At 43.6% G+C, this 21,946-nt stretch overlaps 1 long non-coding RNA gene across 3 annotated transcripts; it reads right to left on the bottom strand.

The window, feature by feature from the left end:
* Nucleotides 1-272: 272 nt before the first annotated feature.
* On the bottom strand, nt 273-5,233 carry LOC119285734. 3 transcript variants are annotated; one of them, XR_005139759.1, is made up of 6 exons: nt 4,596-5,233; nt 4,452-4,504; nt 4,259-4,360; nt 3,665-3,810; nt 1,113-2,240; nt 273-515 (listed from the first exon to the last, which is right to left on the bottom strand). It is a non-coding gene; the product is annotated as an uncharacterized LOC119285734 (long non-coding RNA). The 3 variants fall into 3 exon arrangements; XR_005139760.1 differs by lacking the exon at nt 273-515 and having other exon boundaries at nt 742-1,230; nt 2,051-2,240; nt 4,596-5,228; XR_005139758.1 differs by lacking the exon at nt 273-515 and having other exon boundaries at nt 742-2,240; nt 4,596-5,225.
* Between the last annotated feature and the right edge of the window lie 16,713 nt (nt 5,234-21,946).

The raw sequence follows: 21,946 nt of genomic DNA, 5'->3' as shown, positions 1-21,946 counted from the left end.
AAAGGTCACTGACAAGATTCAGCCCGGTCCGATTAGGTGTTTTACATGGGCCAAGCCCAACAATTCAGCCCATTTATATACAAAAATTCTACCAATTTTTTAGCTACCTGGGCCTGGACCAACAATTCGACCTTTTTTCTGGGTCGTGGCCTTTAACATTGTTTGGGCCATTATATTTTGGAGCTGGTCCAACTTGTCATCATCTCACACATTGGGCCCACTTGACAAAGATTTCAAAACTACTCAGATTATTTTCATAAATGGGTCCCACAAGTCATGTTTCCATTCCACACATTTTCAAATCACATACATAATCAATATTTCAGACAGAATAGTACAAATGTAGTTCATCAAATAACACTAAGTCTACTATAATATGTACATAGTCTATTACATCCCCAATATGCCTATTGTTACAATATTACAATATTTACAGTCTATTACAGTCAAACATAAGAGACAACTCTTCGCTGAGTATACGGCTTCAAACTTCAAATTTCGTAGACCTGGAGCTCCTATAAAAGAGTGAACACATAGGTACTAGCATTAGAGTCGAGAGTGAACACATAGGTACTAGCATTAGAGTCGCTATTATTCCTGGACTATCAAAAAAATATTGAAAGAGATCTCATAGAAATGCAGATTTATGGACCAAATATATGATAAAGCAACAGATTCAGCCAACTTCAAAGACCTGGATGTTTGTGATGCATCTTCACAGAACCACAAGAACACTAGATATAGTATAATATGATTCCAGGAGACCAAAAGAGCATCAATCAGTAGCAGGTATATAGCTAGCAAACTACTACTAGACATCATCGACACTTGAACCATAGCATGTCCAGCTAGGAAACAAAAAATGGGACAAGTACTAATTCTGGATAACATGTCCAGGAAGGCCATCCAATGGTTTCAGCCACATCCTAATAAACAAACGGCACTCTAATACTACTAATTACTAGCAGCAAATCAAATTGCCAAAATGAAGCACCAGCACTTGATCATCAATGCAACAGTCGGCAAGAACTCAACCACGGCGAAAAAAATCGAAATCCTAACTGACACATGAAACAGAGCATGGTTGTAGCATAGCAAAGGGAGGAGATCACAATGGTGGTTTGTGTAGACGATGTCGAACAGCCTCCGTTCGTCGCTTGCGAGCACCATGCGCCCTGTTTGGCCATGAAGCCCTTGTCCTCTGCTGCATGAATGAAATCCAAAGCATCGCTGTTGCACACGGATAGGAGGAGTCAGAAATTTTGAGGTCAAATCAAAAAGGGAATAACATATATTTTGCAAGTGCATGAGGAAGGAAAACAATGCAAAAGCATCACTTCGACGTGTAGAATCCTAACCACAAGAGCATCAATGAGTAGCAGGCATATATATAGCTAGCAATAATACCATGTACTCTCTTGTAAAGAAATATAAGAGAATTTAGATCACTAAAGTAGTGATCTAAACGGTCTTATATTTCTTTACGGCGGGAGTAGTAAACAGCAGCATCAGCACTTGTTGCATGACATGTCCAGCAAGGAAACAAAAAATGGGAAAAATAATTTATTCTAGACTAGATACCAACTAAACCAGCCAAAGGCCATCCAATGGATTAAGCAACGTTCATACTAAACCTACAAATTCTTATTACCTGCAACAAATCAGTAGCATAGGCAGACTATGCCGACTGAAAATCAAACTCTAGCCACATTGCTCTGTGTTCCTACACTAAACTGGAAACCACAGAAATCAAATGAGCTAAACAGCGAGTCGGAGCCCTCTTTCTAGAGTAGAGACTCCACTCTTACCTCCACATCACACTCCCAATTCTACTGATGCAAAACTACTCTTAATGGACTGCTACAACTATACTGCAAGAAGTTACAGCTATACTCCATGTACTGCTCTCTAGGAGTACTCCAATTCATCTTTTAAAAAATGTTCAAGCACTGACTAAACAAGGAATGCAAAAAGAGATGCAGTACCCAGCTGTACTCCAGTGGAGAGCATCAACCCAAAAGAAAACAAAGATAACGGCTGAAAAAATTACTCTAGTTTATACTCCTCTTTTAGTAGTACAGATTATAGCTAATGCAATATCATGGGAGCTGATGTATAGATCCAGCGAAGGGTTTCTTCCACTCATTGGCCAAGTAGCTCTTCTTGTATGCCTTGTCAGCCCACCTCTGGTTCCTGCGGTGGGTCTTGAGCTTGCGCCAGCTCCCATACCACGTGTCTTACTGTAATAAGAATTCATCCATACTTACATTAATTAAAAAGATCTCAAAAGTTAAAGCAGGTGCATTACTACCAACTTCACAAGCAACAAGAAAATCTTGAGCAAAAATCAGAACATGTCACTGAACCGAAGTGGTGCATACTGCATACACATCCATTTGGTACAATCATTTCTCTTTGCGTTCTAAACTGGTAAGTGGTTTACATATTAATATGTATTGCAATCATGACAACAAGGAGCTGGACATATTCTAAAAATGAGCAAACTGAAACCAAACTAGAGGATATAAAGAAACTCGTATTGTATGCTACCATGCACAAGTTCCAGGGCCCAATCATCTAAGAAAAGGAATACAGATAACATGGTGGCAACAAATTTATGTTGCTTATGAATATGTTTAGCACTGAAGTTGTATCTGATCAGCACTGGACCGTCAATAAACTCAGTTTCATCACAATGGAATGACAATCTCATCCTCTGATCCCAGCACAAACCAGCCTAAATGACATGGTTCTACTTGGCACTTGCTAGTCCAGGAACATAGCACAAGAACATCTACATATCAACTGAACATGTGCATATGTTGCAGCGAACTACAGATATGTAGATGTGTACACATTAACATATCAACTGAACTTGTCCATGCATTGCAACAAACTACGGATGTGTACACATCCCAAGGCAAATCCTGGAATAAAGAGCATGTCACTGAGCCGAGCTGATGCATACTGCATGTATACACAGATGTTCCAAGCATTTCACCTCGAATTCTAAATTAGCAACTACTTAACATACTATAATCATGTTATTGCAATCACAACAAGGAGGTGGATATATTCTAAACATGGCAACCATACAGAGCATCATGAAAACCGAGGTAGATATTATCTAGCTACCTACACTAAGAACAGGCAAACTACGCCAGCCTAGAGGCTAAGAAGGAAGACGTCTTTTATGCTACCATGCATAACTTCCATGGCCCAATCATCTGAACAATGGAATACAGATACCACGGTAGCAACGAATTCATGTCGCTCCACACATCCTAGTACTGAATTTCCTCACACTTGATAGTGCTACAAGCAAGCAAGCAAACATGCAAATACAAGTAGTAGTATTAGTTGTCTAATGAATGGGATACAGGATTCTCATCAAATCAAATAGACCAGGTTTTTCTTCTTCTTTTTTCTAGTTAATGACAAGTAATCATCAATCAAGCAAGCAACATCACATTGGTACAGCAGCTAGCATCGTTCAGCATATAATACCTACTAATTATATTTTATTTGTTTGCATCGAGTCAGCACCTACTAGATGGGATGGAAATGCATCTTCTGTATTAGTTGTGGAGCATGCGTGTATTATTAGCAACAAAAGCAAGGGTCGACACTAGTGAAAGAGCAGACACGAATATTTGCTTGCAACCTGACGACGCCGCTTGTGCGAGGCAAGGCGAGGCGAAGAGCAGCTCCTCGCTGCTTGCACGAGAGCTTGATGATCCTCCTGCCCCACATCCACTTCAGCAAGATCTTCATGTCGATCTTGCTATTCAGGCCATCGGTCGCAACATCCTATCGCCATGGTCAGATATTTTTCATCAGCGTAAAGCATATAAGCATTGGATAAAACAGAACATGAATATTCTCAAGTGCCATGAATTGAGCAAGTAGGTAGTCAAAAGGACGAGGCATGTTAGCTACCAAAACAGATTTAGACTAACTGCATGTCCAGAAGGACGGGCCATTCCCAAGCAATTCAAGACACTAGTAGAGGTCAGTAGACAACAAACTTGGATGCTATTTATCCATACTAGTATAGAATGATACGAGGCCAGTAGAAACTATTTGCTACCGACGAGCTTGCCAAGGTGCACAATTGTTCAGAAAGGAAGCACATTTGACTAAAGTACCAGATTTCAGAGTTTGTAATAGCATCATGAACAACAGCTGTAAATTACTAAATGTTACCATACTGAATGCTATCTAGAAAGATAGATACGATGCAGGCGGTGTCCATTACCGATGATCTTGCCGAGGTGCATGGAGATGGAGTTGAGCCGGGCCTTGTTCTTGTAGAGGTGGTTGACCGCCTTCCTGGACTGCACTAGCTCCTTGGCAGCGCCTTCAGGAACAAGCATCACCAGCAGAGGAAACCAAATCCGTAAATCAGCCCAAATTGATCCATGGCGCAGAGTATATATGTAGGTAGGTACCTTGGCGGCGTCTCGGATGGCCTTCTCCACCTTCTTCTCCTCCTTCTGCACGTCTGTGCACCGGCCCCAAAACCAACAATCAGCAACCAGTTGAAGGCCTAGAGCCCTAGATTGGATCGAATTGGGGACAGAGGGGAGGGGAACCTCGGATCTGGTGCTCGATGTTGCGGCCCTCGTTACGGAGGTGGCGCTGCCACTCGTGCAGCTGCTGCCGTGGTGTCGGCTTCGGCTTCAGGAGGCTCTTCACCACCTCCATCGGCGCTCTGCTCCGGTCCGCGCGGCGGCGTCGGCGGGTGGTGGTGCTCTGGCGGGATCGATCGGAGGCGGAAGCATTGGGGAAGGAGGAGGAGTTGCTGCTGTGTGCGGAATTGGAAGTGGAAGCCCCTGGCCTAGTTGAGGAGGCTATGTGTGGAGGCGTGGTGGACCCCGGCACGGAGGAAGTTGGAGAGGAGCGCGGGCGGGTGGAGCAGGTCGAGGAGGATGATGAGGAGCCCGATGTGAGCGTGAGCGGGATCTGGCTATTGAGGGAAACGAGGTCACTGCCGGGGTTGGGGGATAGCGAGAAGGAGAGGCGACGCTTGAGGGAAAGCGGGGATCATGATGGGGAGGGTGCCGCCACCGAGGGGCTGAGCGGTGAGAGTGTGAGGGGAACGCCGGTGGACAACGTGGGAAGGAGTGGGTTGGGGGCGGCGGCGTGTCGAGATCCAGAGGGAGGGAGTGGGGTTGGGCGGCGGCGCATCGAGATCCTGAAGGAGGAAGTGCGGGGCTGAGAGGGTGAGAGCGCTAGGGTTCACTGCGCGGGAAGGGAGAGGAGTGGCGTGTGGTGGGTTCCTTTTTCGGGGTAGCTCGCGGTGGGTGGGTGAGAGGGTGAGGTGCGGGCCGTTGGATCCAGTACCATCCTACGGTGATTTATGCACGATCCGCGTGAGAGGCCTCTGGACCAATCAAAACGCAGTATACGTATATGATATTTTGACCATTTAAATTGGTCATAATCGACTAAAAGTAAGGTGCTAAATCATGTTAGCTATTTTATTATGACCTGAAAAAATTGAAAAAAAACTTCTCATTGTGTCAGCAAATTTGACTATAGTTTTTAGGAATAATCACGAATTGAAATAAGACAAATATTTTTTTTAAAGTTATGAGAAATGAGTTCCTTTAAATCATTTTTTAATTTTTTGAGTGTCCAAAATGAGTTCTTTTGTGAAGGACCTACCATATACTTGTTACAATTTTGGACCAAATTAATTTTCTAAAATATTAGGACATATTTAATTCACAATTGACCAAATGGTTGGGTGTCAAAAGATTCAATCCATCTTTGGTGAAAAAGACAAATTTCCGCCGATTCAGTAGGAAGCGGGTCAAATTTGAACTGCAGCTGCCTCATAGTTGCTCTTTATTTTTTCCAAAAATCATTTCTAGGAACATAAGTCTATTTAATCATAGAAACATCAAAAGTTTTCTAGGATTCAACCACTAGCTAGGAACGGTCAACCCCGCCGTTTTGACCATATTTTGAAACGGACATAAAAAATTCAAAAAAAAAATCAATAAATTGGAAAACTTTCGCATTGTGTCATTATATGTGACCAAGTTTTCAGGAAAAATAATAAACTTGTAATACGACAATTATTTTAAAAAGTGTTCTCAGAAATGAGCTGTCATGCGTGAAGATTCATGGCTTTCAAGCCAAATGATCAATCTTATGGCCACATTCATGGCATAGTTTGTTCAAATGATCTCATATTGTGCACAAGGATGCATCCTGGAATTCCAAACAATGTTGCCTAAGGGAGTTTTCATTTTCTTTTCACGAAAAAAACATTTCCCATTTTCTGAGTGCCCGAAATGAGTTTTTTTGTGAAGGACCTACCATATATTTGTTGCAAAATTGGACCTAATCAACTTTATAAAATACTATGCCATATTTAATGCACAATTGACAAAATGGTTGGGTGTCAAAAGTTTTGATCCACCTTTGATGAAAAAGACAAATTCTCGCCGGTTTAGTAGGAAGCGGGTCAAATTTGAACTGCAGCTGCCTCATAGTTTGCTCTTTATTTTTTCCAAAAATCATTTCTAGGTGCATAAGTATCTATTTAATTAGAGAAACATCAAAAAAATTCCAAGATTCAACCACAAGCTAGGAACGGTCAAGCTCGCTGTTTTGACCGCATTTTAAAACGTGCATAAAAAATTAAAAAAAATTAAAAATTGGAAAACCTTCGCATTGTGTCATATATGTGACCAAGTTTCTAGGAAAAATACTAAACTTGTAATATGGCAATTATTTTAAAAAAGTGTTCTCAGAAATGAGCTATCATGCGTGAAGATTCATGGCTTTCAAGCCAAATGATCAATCTTATGGCCACATTCATGGCATAATTTGTTCAAATGATCTCATATTGTGCACAAGGGTGCATCTTGGAATTCCAAACAATGTCGCCTAAGGGAGTTTTCATTTTATTTTCACGGAAAATATATTTTTCATTTTCCGAGTGCCCGAACTGAGTTTTTTTTGTGAAGGACCTACCATATATTTGTTGCAAAATTGGACCTAATCAATTTTATAAAATACTAGGCCATATTTAATGCACAATTGACAAAATGGTTGGGTGTCAAAAGTTTTGATCCACCTCTGGTGAAAAAGACAAATTCTCGTCGATTTAGTAGGAAGCGGGTCAAATTTGAACTGTAGCTGCCTCATAGTTTGCTCTTTATATTTTCCAAAAATCATTTCTAGGTACATAAGTATCTATTTATTCAGAGAAACATCAAAAATTTTCCAAGATTCAACCACTAGCTAGGAACGGTCAACCCGTCGTTTTGACTGCATTTTGAAACGGGCATAAAAAATTCAAAAAAAATCAAAAAATTGGAAAACCTTCGCATTGTGTCATTATATGTGACCCAGTTTCCAGAAAAAATAATAAACTTGTAATACGACAATTATTTTGAAAAAGTACTCTCAGAAATGAGCTATCATGCGTGAAGGTTCATGGCTTTCAAGGCAAATGATCAATCTTATGGCCACATTCATGGCATAGTTTGTTCAAATGATCTCATATTGTGCACAAGGGTGCATCTTGGAATTCCAAACAATGTTTCCTAAGGGACTTTTCATTTTCTTTTCACGAAAAATACATTTTCCATTTTCCGAGTGCCCGAAATGAGTTTTTTTGTGAAGGACCTACCATATATTTGTTGCAAAATTGGACCTAATCAATTTTATAAAATACTAGGCCATATTTAATGCACAATGGACAAAATGGTTGAGTGTCAAAAGTTTTGAGCCACCTCCGGTGAAAAAGACAAATTCCCGTCGATTCAGTAGGAAGCGGGTCAAATTTGAACTGCAGCTGCCTCATAGTTTGCTCTTTATTTTTTCCAAAAATCATTTCTAGGTACATAAGTATCTATTTAATCAGAAATACATGGTTTGGTGGAGAGACATTGAGGTTTGGATGGTGGTTGAGGGCCCCAACTCTAGAGCGCGTAAGCTCGCATGCCCGGCGCATGGTCACCGCGTGACCGTGGCATTGTCATGCGTTCTGGGCGGCCTAGGCATGTCTAGTGGGTTGGGCACTCCCTAGGTAGGTGCTAGGAAGAAAATTACAACATAAGATTCTCGTGAGGAGACCGAACTATGCTAAAAGATGAATTAGCAGCCAAGTGTTTGATTAGCGGTACGGGAAATGCATATGGCTAATGGGTGTGAGTTTTGGCTGAGGATGATCATCTACTAAGAAGAATGTCTTCACAAATTTTCAGCTCAAACGGAGGATCCTAGGTGGTACTTCCTTCACAATGCTTCTAGGTGGACAAAAACTTTGGAAATTCACCGAGGAATATTTATTGGGCAAATGGAGCTTAATTTTGTCATGAGGCAATGATTTGGATAGGAAATAGTGCCCAAAAATTTTGAGGGCAATGAAGAATATATAAATAGCACTTCCTTCACAAAGTGTTTTTCTGAACAGAATAGGAAAATGAATATTGTTGAATTATTTTTGAACTAGGCAAGGAAGGTTTTGTACATATTTGACAAAGATATGACCCAAAGAATTTATGAGATTTTTTTGGAAATTTTGGGAATGACAGAAATATAGGTTGCTTCACAACCTAGGGCAAAAACTGACACATGGACATGACACATAGGCAAAACTGATGAGGTGGCGCCTAGTCATAGCAACCCACCACAATTTACAAGGTTATGACCATCTATATTGGTCATGATCAGCTAGAAATAAGGCAGCGGACCAGTGCTATATGCTTTATGACCATTTCTTGTAAGGAAATTACGACCTTTCGGACCAAAATGGTCGTTATAGTTTAGGGTTTGGAGCCCCCCGAACAGCTTTTGACCAATTGGTCTCAAATGGTCATAGATCTATGACCAACTCTTCCAGGGTCACTGATAGAAGGTCACTAGTTGACATATTTCTTGTAGCGTTACAATTCTGCATACGTGTCCTAGTAAGCTCACAAGTAAATGATTGATTCACTACATCTATGCTTGCCTTGTCATATTTGTTGTCAATATTCTTTTAGGGTGGACCACCCTGTTTCAAAATACTGGAACCATAGACATGAGTGAATAGTATTTCTTTGTGTGATCTCTTCCATCATGTGTGGGCAACGAGCATTGCATTGTATAGAAAGAAAGTGTCATTTCCAGCTTTTACATAGACTACGATCTTTTACATGGAATACAATCTACCTACTTGCTTTGTGTCGCACTACCAGCACTCCACCCTTGAAGCTAAACATTATGCCACTGATAATTCCTTAGTTTATTTGTTCAAATACGATTTTGATATGAATCTAATGTTCCTACTTCAGTTTTGAAATGTGTGTCTGCCTATTATAGAGATATAAGAGGTTTGTATTTCTGTGTTTGGTCTGGTCAGCACGGTTGGGGGTCAACTTTGCATATGCAGGGGTTTATAGGGAGACACTCTTCGAGTTGAATCCGCAATGCATTCCATAGATAATCTGACTACTTTTTATGTTTTCATGAATCTTAGATTCTGAACAGCATCATAATGATTATGAGCTTGCGCGCATGAAAAGAATAAAGCAGAACAATGCCATGGCTGTCAAACTTAGCATTAAGGGACTGAAATCAAGTCTAGATGCAATGCAATGCAAATGCTCTCCACCTACAGATCATGCTCAAATATTATCCTAACAGTGATTCTGAGCTAGAGGGAGACCTAAGTCAATGTAGGTCCCTAGTGGAGGAGTCAGAGGCAGATGCCCTATCTTATTCACCCATCAAGGTGCTTGCTCTAGCTTTCCAAGGTTATATTGGTCGCACATATCTTGCAACTGATGTTTTGCATTGCTTCTACTTTGTTGCACTGCCATTAGCTTAGTTTACACATCGTGTATGTGAATACGCCCTGCCTATCCATTTTCAATACGTATTCCATCTATCATCATACCATATTTATCCATTCAGATGCTGTTCTTGTGTATCATACGTTCAAAAGGAAGAGGGCGATTGATGATCGCGGAGGAGCACAAGCAAAGTATTTGGAAAAGGTAGTGACACCTGATAAATCAAATTGCCCATTAGGTGTAGTTACAATATCACCTGACCCACAAAACACCCCAACTCTAGCAGACTCTAGCCCTACTACACTGGTCATTTCTGATGCCCCAACTCAGCAGACCCCAACTGCAACAAATAGTATGATGATGCCAGTTGACATAGCACCAGCTCTACGATGCAAAACCCCCATTCCAGCAAAGAGTACACCAAAACCAGTTGCCAAATCCATTTTCGAACCAGAGAGAGCCCCAATTGCGGCAAATAGGACCCCTGTTCCATTTCTTCCCAGTTTAGAAGATGAAGCTTATATTGTTGTGAGGAACTTTGTGCGCATCTTTCCTTCATGGAAAGATTATAACGCAGACACAGAACAATTTCCAGTCTTCCTCCGCAACTTACGCGTAAGTAATGTACTAATGTTATTCATGGTAATTGATGCATGTGTTTCTACTGACAGAAGACACAATATTTCATTCTTTTAAATAGACGAGGACCAAACTGGATTGTCAAGATGAGCAAGGGTTGGTTGCGCTTTTCAAGCACTCGTTGATGAAGTATCATTCCTACCTGAGGAAAGCGCACTTTGATTGCAAGCCTCTAAACGAAAATTCTGTAAAGTCTCCGGTGCTACATTTATCAGACAGTGACTGGAATAATCTTGTTACACATTCGTCTCATCTCCAGCGTAAGGTACTATCTATGATATCACATCACAATTTGTACTACATTTCTGCATTTGCCTTAACATCTCACTTGTATGAAAACTGTTAGCAGAATCACACAACTATACTGCACACTCCATTGCTCTTGTGAGTACCTCTTGCCCTGTATGACCATACTTACTTTCATAGCTGTTTGATTATGTAGCATTGTTGCACATGTTAGCCTCGTTATCGTCCATTTGGTGGACATTATAAGATCCATATGGACTCTTACATAAATTTAGAATCAACCCAATGCTTTTGAAGAGGTTTAGCTCTGTAGTCCTCTTGTAAGGACTGGACGTCGTCTATCACTGTGCTTACATTAACAGCTACTCCCTCCGTCGCATAATATAAGAACGTTTTGTACAGTACACCAGTGTTCAAAACACTCTTGTATTATGGGAAGACGGATTGGTTCATTGTGTAGCATTTTGCATCTTATCTCCCTCGTCCACCATTTACTAAAAAATATCAGATCTATATTTAATCTTACCAAAAAGTTGAATACACAGATAATACCATTGCAGAAGTGTAGCCCATTGCTCTTGTCAGTACATTTTGTCCTATAACACTTGTACTTCCAGGGATTGGTAGTTGATTATGTAGCATCAATCTACATCTTATCTTCATTATCCTCTATCCCTTCCAGTATTATCATATCTATAATTACTCTCTACAAAATGTAGAGTACAGGCAATACTTATGAAGAAGATTTTGTGCTAAAATTCTTGAGTTATCCTTCCCTTGACATGGAGAACGGCATTATAAAGCCGGTATTAACTGTTAATGTAAGTCAGTCCTTCTAAAGCCTTTGTGCTCAATTGCTGTTTAATTTGCTCATACTCCCTATCGTTTACTACTGTTTAGTTTGCTTTTTCTATCAAAATGCATGTTCGCAACAACCATAAGTTCCAAGTTTTACTTGTAAAACCAAATTCCTTATTCATACCATGCACAATACTCAATACTCCCTATATGTATGCTTGTTTTTCTCAATCTATAAGCTAGTGTGTGGTGAAGCAGCCCACGTTTGCACCTTGTCATCTCCTGTTTTATCTTACTGATGTGGCTGATGATATGAACAACATGCCATGCACATTAACCAAAATAGATACAATGATTGTCTTTACCCTTCATCTATGCTTGTTATGTTTACATGGTAATCCAGTAGTGTGGTGAAGCTCCCCGCATTATGAACAATGCCAAATTATGCTATTGATATTTTGAACTTACTCTTTATTTCCTAATTTGAAATTGGATGGAATTGACAACACAGTTATAATCTTTGTTTATACACGTGCGAAACTTGTCATCTCTCTGCCTATTTCAAGGTGATATGCCTGATGGCATGCACAAGTCTATTGAAGGATGTGACACAAACCCAACATATATTGCAACAAAGAAGGAAAAACATCTTGAAGATAGCGAGACAACCCCAAAGTCTTGTCTTGATGCAGTGTTCAAGTTACTTGAGACTAGAAGTCAGACAAGCTCACCGAATCCGCTGTCTGAATCAGTTTGACTTCTTCAGTCCCAAGTTCTAGCAGAAAGGCATTCTGCAACTCAACTTCGAATTGAAGTCCTATCTCTAAGAAATATTTCAGAGAACACCAATGAGAACCTCATTGCTAAACAGCTACACCTAGAAGCTATGACCGACATGCTAGGCCGGTCTCATAGCCTTGCTCAGCAGCTTGTGTAGCAGTTCCCGCGCAAGGCTAACCTTTCTTGAACTGTCTTGGAAGTGGTCTTGGTTTAGTATTATTTTGTTACGCTGTAATGGTGCCCAGTTTTCGTAATCTACTTCTTTGTTGCACTTTATGATCACTGGTGGCGAACTTCGATGCCCAGTGGATGTAATATACCATAAATCCTTTATTGAATAGTGTAGGTTTATTCTAAGTTACTATGCCGTAATTTCTTTATTGTATATAGTAGGTTTTTCTTAATTCCTACTAGTTATTGCCATCATTCGCTATCTGGAAAAAATCAGATGTAGTCGACCGGGCCGAAACATTCGCCTCTAATGAGCCTGGTTTTTAGTGGGCCACAATTAGGCCGTCCTGCATCTTTCTTGGGCCCGAATGGCCATTGGGGCCTTAACACTTCGCGCCAGGCCCACAACTTACTCCGGCCTATATTCGGCCCAAATTTTAGTTGGGCCTTTTGTGGACCCAACGCTTAGTTTGGCCCATGTAGCGTTGGGCCATTAATAGGCTGAATATTCTGGTGGCCTGTTATGGCCTAGAAGAAACCATGAGCCTTTACTAGGCTGAAATTCATGTTGGGCCTTAATTTTCACTAGTCATCGACGGGCCTTCAGCAGGCTGAAAGGTAGACCGGGCCTTTTTTGGCCCAGTTATATGACGGGCCATTACCATGCTGAAACATATTTTGGGCCTTAGTTGGCCCACTGGTATCATGGGCCTTTAAGAGGCCGAAAGCTTAGTACATGCATCAATAGGCCGAATTATACGACAAGCCTTTAACAGGTCCAATGTCACATTGGGCTGAACTGTTGCCACCTTTATCATGGGCCGTTAGTGGGCCGGATGTCGCGTCGTACTATATATGGCCCATGGGCAGCATGGGCCATTTCCAGGCCGAAAGACACACCGGGTTGAAATTGGCACATGTCTACATCAGGCCTCTAATAGGCCGAAAGTCATTGGGTCGTAATTGGGACGAAATATTCAGCGAACAATTAACGGGCCAGATCTGGCTTTCGGCCATAAATGGGCCTTATTAAACATGTCGTTATTGGGCTGGCCCACTAGTACCTGAGTAAGTACTACGGGCCTTTGACTGGGCCGCCCTTTTTAACATATATGGGCCTTTGTTGGGCTGTGCCACATGTCGACGTATCATAGGCGCCTCCTGTCCAATGAATGGATGACATCTGTCCCAACGGTGAGTCAACACGTGTTTCCTCCGGCCAATGACAATTTTACATGTGGAAAATCCTCATTGGTCTGTGCTGTTAACGGGTTATCGGATCCAAAACCAGACCCGATAGCTTAACAGCGACCCATTATGGTGGATGCCACGTGTCGGTCACCCTTGAGGAAAGCACTTCTATGACGCGCGATTTATCGTCATGGAAGTGGGCACTTCCGTGATGATATTTTTGGCAATGTCATGGAACACTTCTATGACATCACATGTATGACTATCTTGATTCTGTCATAAAATTATCATGGATGTACATGCATGATAGAAAACATGACCTACTATGAAAAACACGTATCATCACGGAAGTGTCTTCCTTTTGTAGTGATAATGGGCCATGGCTGCGCCTGGGGGGGTGCTCCGAGGAGAGCACAACCCACCAGGGCGTGCCAGGAGGCCCAGGCGCGCCCTGGTGGGTTGTGCCCACCTCGGGTGCCCACCTTGGGTGCCCCCCGAACCGCCTCTTTGCTCTATAAATACCCCAACATTCCCAAAACTGTAGGGGATTCGATGAAATATTCATCCAGCTGCCGCAGAGTCCAGAACCACCAGATCCAATCTAGACACCATCTCGGATGGGGTTCACCACCTCCATTGGTGCCTCTTTGATGATGCGTGAGTAATTCTTTGTAGACCTTCGGGGCCATAGTTAGTAGCTAGATGGTTTCCTCTCTCTCTTGATTCTCAATACAATGGTCTCTTGGAGATCCATATGATGTAACTCTTTTGCGTTGTGTTTGTTGGGATCCGATGAACATTGAGTTTATGATCAGATCTATCTCTTTTTATATCCATGAAAGTATTTGAGTTTCTTTGATCTCTTTTATGCATGATTTCTTATAGCCTCGTATTTCTTCTCCGATATGTTTGTTTTTTTGGACAACATGATCTATTTATCTTGCAATGGGATGTGGTGCTTTGTAGTGGGTTAGATCTTACGGTGCTTGATCCCAGTGACAGAAGGGGAACCGACACGTATGTATCGTTGCTACTAAGGATAATATGATGGGGTCTATCTCTACATAGATAGATCTTGTCTACATCATGTCATCGTCCTTATTGCATTACTTCGTTTCTCCATGAACTTAATACACTAGATGCATGCTGGATAGCGGTCGATGTGTGGAGTAATAGTAGTAGATGCAGGTAGGAGTCGGTTTACTAATCTTGGACGTGATGCATATGTAATGATCATTGCCTGGATATCGTCATGAGTATTTGAAGTTCTATCAATTGCCCAACCGTAATTTGTTCACCCACCGTTTGCTATTTTTATCAAGAGAAGCCACTAGCGAAACCTACTGCCCCCGGGTCTCTTTCTCGTACATTTGCCTTTGTGATCTACTTTTCCTTTGCTTTTATTTTCAAATCTATTAAACCAAAAATACAAAAATACCTTGCTGCAATTTATTCTTATTTATTTTATTTGGCGTTCGATCTATCAATCTACTACAATTTTATCTCACATCCGTCTGCCTATCTTGAGGCGCTGTACCCGGAAGGGATTGACAACCCCTTTAACATGTCGCGTTGCGAGGATTTGTTATCTGTATGCAGGGGCTGTTTACGTTGTGTTGCTTGGTTCTCCTACTGGTTTGATAACCTTGGTTTCATATCTGAGGGAAATACCTACCGCCGCTATGCTGCATCATCCCTTCCTCTTTGGGGAAATGCCGACATAGCTTCAAGCGACATCAACATCCCACACAGCGTTGCACAAGAGCCTGTGTGTCGGCTCGGGCCGTTGGCCAAAAGAAACCTGCACGGAAGGCCTTGCTTACGAGGGCCCGAGCTGCGGCGTGATGGCCGCCTAGACCAGCGTGTATTTCAGCCAGGAGTTGTCGTCCCTCCTCTTCCGAGATGCACCGTTGGAGTTCTCCAGTAGCGCTTTTCTTGTATAGTTCACCTTCGTGAACTTTATAGGCTTTAGAATGCCGAACTATTTGACGAGCTCCATTTTGATCATCAGGAAGTTCCTGCATATGGAGGTAGGCCAGGAAGGGTTCGGTCCATGGAGCAATAACAGCCATGATTACATGGGCGGAGGGTGTTATTTCAGTGCCCGAGCCCCTGATAATATCTGAATTGTGTTCAGATGCTGAGGGTATGATCGGTTCCGTACTAGTATTTCTGCTCTCGTCCTGCCATACCACAGATGGCTTAAAAAGCCTTTCCACAAAGGTGTTAGGCGGGACGGGATCGCGTTTAGCACCCATTCAAGCAAGGATGCCCGCTGCCTAATTATTGTCTTGAGCAATGTGATGGAAATCGAGCCCCTCGAACCGAGCCGATATTTTGAGTATGGCATTTCGGTATGCCGCCATTTTTGGGTCTTTTGCATTGAATTCTCCATTTATTTGGGATATTGCGAGGTTTGAATCCCCATGCACCTCTAGGCGTTGTATGCCCATGGAGACAGCCATTCGGAGACCGTGTAGAAGTGCCTCATATTCGGCTGCATTATTGGAGTGTGTATACATGATTTGTAACACACAGCGGACTATGTCCCTAGTAGGGGATGTCAAAATGACATCAGCCCCTAGTTCGGCTAACATTTTAGAGCCGTGAAAGTACATGATCCAGTTGGAGTATGTTGTGTAATCTTTAGGGAGCTCGTCTTCCGTCCACTCGGCGATAAAGTCGGCCAGCACCTGAGATTTAATAGCTCGGCGTGGCTTGTATGTTATTTCAAATGGTAGGAGCTCGATGGCCCATTTGGCTATGCGGCCAGTGCCATCCTGATTATTTATGATGTCATTGAGTGGTACTTTGGATGCCACCGCGATTGAACATTCTTGAAAGTAGTGCTGCACCTTTCGGGATGCCATAAAGACCACATAAGCAATCTTCTGATAGTGAGGGTATCAGGATTTGCATGGTGTAAGGACCGCTGATAAATAGTACACTGGTTTATGGATAGGGAATTTGTGTCCCTCTTTCTCGAGTTCAACGACGAGTATGGCGCTCAATACCTGGTGAGTCGCGAATATATAGAGCAACATAGGCTCGCCAACACTTGGTGCAGCTAGGATTGGGTTGCCTGCTAACAAAGTTTTTATTTCTTCCAATCCTGTTGTATTTGCGTCCGTCCATTCGAAGTGGTCGGTTCGTTGGAGCAGTCGATAAAGTGGTAGTGCCTTTTCTCCCAATCTGGAGATGAAGCGGCTCAAGGCTACCATGCACCCAGCTAGCTTTTGGACCTGCTTCAAGTCTGTTGGCATGGCCAATTGTGACAGGGCTCGGATTTTGGCTGGGTTTGCTTCGATTCCTCTGTTGGAGACAACGAACCCGAGCAGTTTTCCGGCTGGAACACCGAAAACACATTTTTCCTGATTAAGCCGTATGTCATATGTTCGGAGGTTGTAAAATGTGAGGCGGAGATCGTCCACCAATGATTCAACGCGTTTGGTCTTGATGACCACATCGTCCACATATGCTTGCAATTCTTGCCAATTTGTTTTTACAAACATGTTTGAATCATGCGTTGGTAAGTGGCACCAGCGTTTTTAAGCCCTAAGAGCATAGTGTTGAAACAAAAAGCCCCGTACGGGGTAATAAATGTCGTTGCGGCCTGGTCGGACTCCTTCATCTCAATCTGATGGTATCCAGAGTAAGCATCGAGGAAACACAATGACTCGTGTCCCGTGGTTGTGTCAATAATTTGGTCAATGTGGGGCACCGGGAAGGGGTCCTTAGGGCAAGCCTTATTGAGGTCTTTGAAATTGACGCAAAGGCGCCAGGATTTATCCTTCTTCGGCACCATGATCAGGTTGGCTAGCCAGTATGGGTGCGTGATTTCTCTAATGAACCCGGCCTCGACTAGTTTGGCTGGCTCCAGCTTGTCATTTGGGTTCAGAAAATCGTCGCAGCATTTGCTTGACTGGTTTGAACCCCTCTATTATATTGGGCTATGTTCGGCCAATCTGCGTGGGATCCAGGGCATGTCCAAAGGGTGCCAAGCAAAGATCTCCCAATTTTCACGCAGGAACGCTCGTAAGGCGGCATTGACCGTCGGATCCAGCTATGCTCCAATGGATGTTGTTTTATTAGGATTCGTCGGGTGCACTTGAAATTTGACTATTTCGTCTGCTGGTTTCAAAGTGGTGGATTTGGGCCTCTTGTCGAGGATCACATCGTCTTTGTCCACTGTGGAATTCAGGGTGGTTAGCTCTTCGGCCGCGAGGGCTTAGGATAGTGCCTCGAGGGCCAAGGATGCGGTTTTGTTTTCGGCACGGAGTGCTATATCCGGATCACCGGTGATAGAGATCACTCCGTTGGCCCTTGGCATTTTAGGCTTCGTGTACCCGTAATGGGGTATGGCTTGGAAGTGTGCGAAGGCGTCCCACCGCAAGAGGGCGTGATATCCGCTGTTGAAAGGGGCCACATGGAAGAGCAACTCTTCAGACCAGTAGTTCTCAGGCGTGCGGAATACTACATCAAGTTTGATTTTCCCCGAGCATCGTGCTTCTTGACTGGGGATGATGCCTCAAAAGGTGGTACTGCTTAGCTCGATGCTGCTTTTGTCAATTTGCATTTTGTCAAGCGTATCCTCATAGATGAGGTTAAGTTCGCTGCCGCCGTCCATGAGCACTTTGGTGAGTCGAAAGCCATCCACAATTGGGTTTAAGACCAAGGCGGCTGGTGCTCGGACTGATCGGGCCCTTGGTTCGTCATCCGTGGTAAAAGTTATGGTCGCGTCGTTCCAAGGGCTTATTGCGGTTACTTGGTTGATTTGGGCGAGGGCGCTAAGCGCCCTTTTACGCCGATTATTTGAGGAGAAGGTTTGAAGACCGTAAAGACATTAAGATCGTTGTTCTCTGAAGAATGTCACTCTGGAGTAGTACTGGTGAGGATAGCCTCACCACTTTTAGCCACTTGCCGGAGTACCCAACATGCCCAAAGGTTGTGCATTGGTTCATTGCTCGGTGTTGGATGTATCTGACAGGGCTTATCGAGTATTTCGTCAAAGATGGTTCTGTATCCCATGAAGGGTTTGTTCTTCTTGTCAATGGGCTTGTGATCGGATGCCTCGCAAGGGTGCATCCATTTTTCCTGTACGGTGGGCTGCTTAAAGGCAGGGAGTTACCACTGGGCTGTCTGAGCCTTCCATGCGCTTGCCATCGAGCAGTACTTCTATACTATGTGTGCCAATTCTGTAAAGTGCTGTCTGTGGTGGCGGTTGAGGGTGTTAAGAATTCTCTCGTCCGTACAATTATGACAAAAAACAGAAACCGCGTCGTCGTCGCAGCAATCTTTAATCTTGTTTTTAACAAGGAGAAATCTGGCCCAAAAGTGATGGACCATTTCCTGAGGTTGTTTCCGTACATACATTAGGTCACATATGTCTGGAGGGCCTAAATTACTTGGGGGATATTGATTGTGGTGGGTGGGCGGGCTAAAACCCGAATCCTGAGCCAAGATTGAAGTCGGAGCTTGAAGAATCTCTGAGGTCGCCAGTTCAGGACCAGGAAGGTCTAGGTGACTTCCGGGCTCAATGCCTGATCCTGAGTTCGGAGGACATAAAGTCTCTTACCAAGAATGGGTGTCCGGATCGAAGGGCTTGAAAATACGAACATAGCTAATTTTTAACTTAGGGGAAGAAGCGTTCTCGGCTTGTTCCTCAATGACCGCTACTAGATGGGTGATTGGTGGGGACTTGATTTCCCTCTGAGCAGGTTTAAGCCTGATCCGATCATAGTCTGTTGCAAGCCCCAGGGCGGCGATGCGATCTAGCAGCTCATTCAAGGACGAGATATCTATCGCATCCATTTTTTCGGAGTGTTCAAGGCCGATGTGGAGATGATGATTGGCGATTGTGGGAGCCTCCGTTGGCTTAATTGCCGAGCGAGCGCCCATGGTAAAATCGCCAAGCTGGAGGACCTTTCCTGGAGTTAGGGCCCTTCCAGAAGTGATATCATCATTGATAACAAGGCGAGCCATCGATCCTTCTATCGACAACACAGTGGAACTCTTAATGAAAGCACCAATGTCGGTGTCAAAACCGGCTGATCTCTGGTAGGGGGTCCCGAACTGTGTGTCTGAGGATCAAGGGTAACAAGGGACAAGGGGGGCACGGTGTTTACCCAGGTTCGGGCCCTCTTAATGGAGGTAAAATCCTATGTCCTGCTTGATTGTATTTGATGAGTATAGGGGTTACAAGAGTTGAACTACCTTGAGATCGTAATGGCTAAACCCTAGTTGTCTAGCCTATGAGAATTCTGATCGCCTCTACGGACAAAACCCTCCAGTTTATATACACACTGGAGGGGCCTAGGGTTGTACAAAGTCGGTTTGTAGAGGAAGGAAATTGCATATCCGGACACCAATCTTGTCATCCACGCATAGGAGAGTCCTACCCGGACACGGGAGGAAAGCCTTCTGCTTTGTGTCTTCACGACCAATCAGTCCGGCCCATATCAAATAGCCTGAACATGCGAGGACCCCCTAATCCAGGACTCCCTCAGAGGGGTATATATAGCCTCCACACAAAATCCAACCGTTAGAAACATTCGACTCATCTCGGCGAGACCGAATGGTTAAACTCGGTGGCACTGATCAGTTAAAAAATGTGAACGTTAGGAATATCGATGGGACCGACTGGAACTACTTGGTGGGACCGATGTGCTAGGGCTTAGGGCCAACATCATCTCGGTGGCGCCGATTGCATCAACTCGGTGAGACCGAAGTGAAGTACTAAGCAACAGAGAATCTATCAAGCCAACTTGGTGAGAATGATTGAATAACTCAGTGAGACCAAAGTTAATGCAACAAGTCACAAAGCGCTGGCAAGGCCATCTCGGTGAGACCGAGATCTGTATTAGTGAGACTGAACTGTAAGGGTTTCTGGCGGTGGCTATGTCGCGGGAAACCACGGCCACCTATGGGACCAAGAGGCCCTTTCTGGTTCGGCAGGGGGATGGCACGTTGCACAAAGAGTGGAAGGATGCGGAGCAGCACGACAGAGATCACGCGGGCAATCTTTGCCTAGGTTCGGGCCGCCGTGAAGCGTAAAACCCTACTTTGGTGGACTGGTGGATCGATGGTGGCAAAATGGTGGTGAGCGCAGCACACTTGCGGGGCAGAGTTGCCTCGTGGCGAGAGTGGCTACGCGCGTATGAGTGTGAGGAGGTCCGAATCCTCCCTGTGGTTACCATGGGCCTCCTTTTATAGATAAAGGGGTCACCATAGTAGCAAATTAGTCGTTATGCACTGATTAGATAGCAAACAGTGATATCATACCTAACTCTGCAGGCTGATAGAGCGCATTAAATGCGTCGCTCAACATCACATCACAACTCGCCCGGCAGGCACTACCGGGCTGTTTTGACAGCGTCACGCCTGCTTGCTTGACACGTCGCGGGACGGGTGTCACTTGTAGACATTTCTTGTAGAAAGTGTCTGCTAAGTGGCAAATAACAGCCACTTAGTCACCTTGGAGCTTGACACCGCACTGATTGATGACTTGGGCCATAATGAGGTGGTGCGGTGGGGTGGTTCTTCCTTCGTAAGTCCCGGCAGGCCTGCCGGGACAACCCAAATACTTGCTTCCGGGGGTAACCCTATCCTCGCCAGGCTTGCCTTCCCGGCAAGGGAAGCCATTTCGCTTAGCAGTGTCTTGCTTTTTTGGCTCTTCTTGGTCTCCTTCATCCTCATGTTGGATCCTTCGAAGGGATGGTTCCTTGTGCTCCAATATGATCTTGGAGTTGTGGTCTTGTTCTCATGCATGTGCATAGTATGGGCAACAGACCCAGGGTTTGTTGCACCGACAGGCTATGTCAAGTAACCTCGATGGATCCGAATAGAAAGAATTGGTGGGGTGAGTTGGAGTTTAGGTTTTGGACTTTTTTGGATGGAGAAAGTCGCTGAGGGTTTTGGAGCAGTATCACTAAGCATTTGGGCAAGTAGACCATTAAGCAACACCTCATCCCCTTTTAATAGTATTGTCTTTCCTATGGACTCAACGTGATCTTGGATCACTAAAATAAAGACGAAGAGTCTTGAGCTTTTGCCAATCTTTGTCCTTAGCATTTTGAAGGGGTTCCCCATCCTCTTGTCTTTGCCACGCCATTGTTTAACTTGTATAAAATACACTAGATAGAACTATTAGTCCAACATGAAATATGTTGACATTAATTACCAAAATCACCCAGGGAGCACTTGTTTCAATCTCCCCCTTTTTGGTAATTGATGACAACATACATCAAAGCTTTAAGTAAATGATATGAAGAGTATGTTAATGCTTCATTGCATGACAAAGTGGGTAATGAGTTACGTGTATC

The sequence above is a fragment of the Triticum dicoccoides genome, chromosome 4A, assembly GCF_002162155.2.
Source record: "Triticum dicoccoides isolate Atlit2015 ecotype Zavitan chromosome 4A, WEW_v2.0, whole genome shotgun sequence".
Taxonomy (NCBI): Eukaryota; Viridiplantae; Streptophyta; class Magnoliopsida; order Poales; family Poaceae; genus Triticum; species Triticum dicoccoides.
This window is presented reverse-complemented; position numbering and strand designations above follow the sequence as displayed.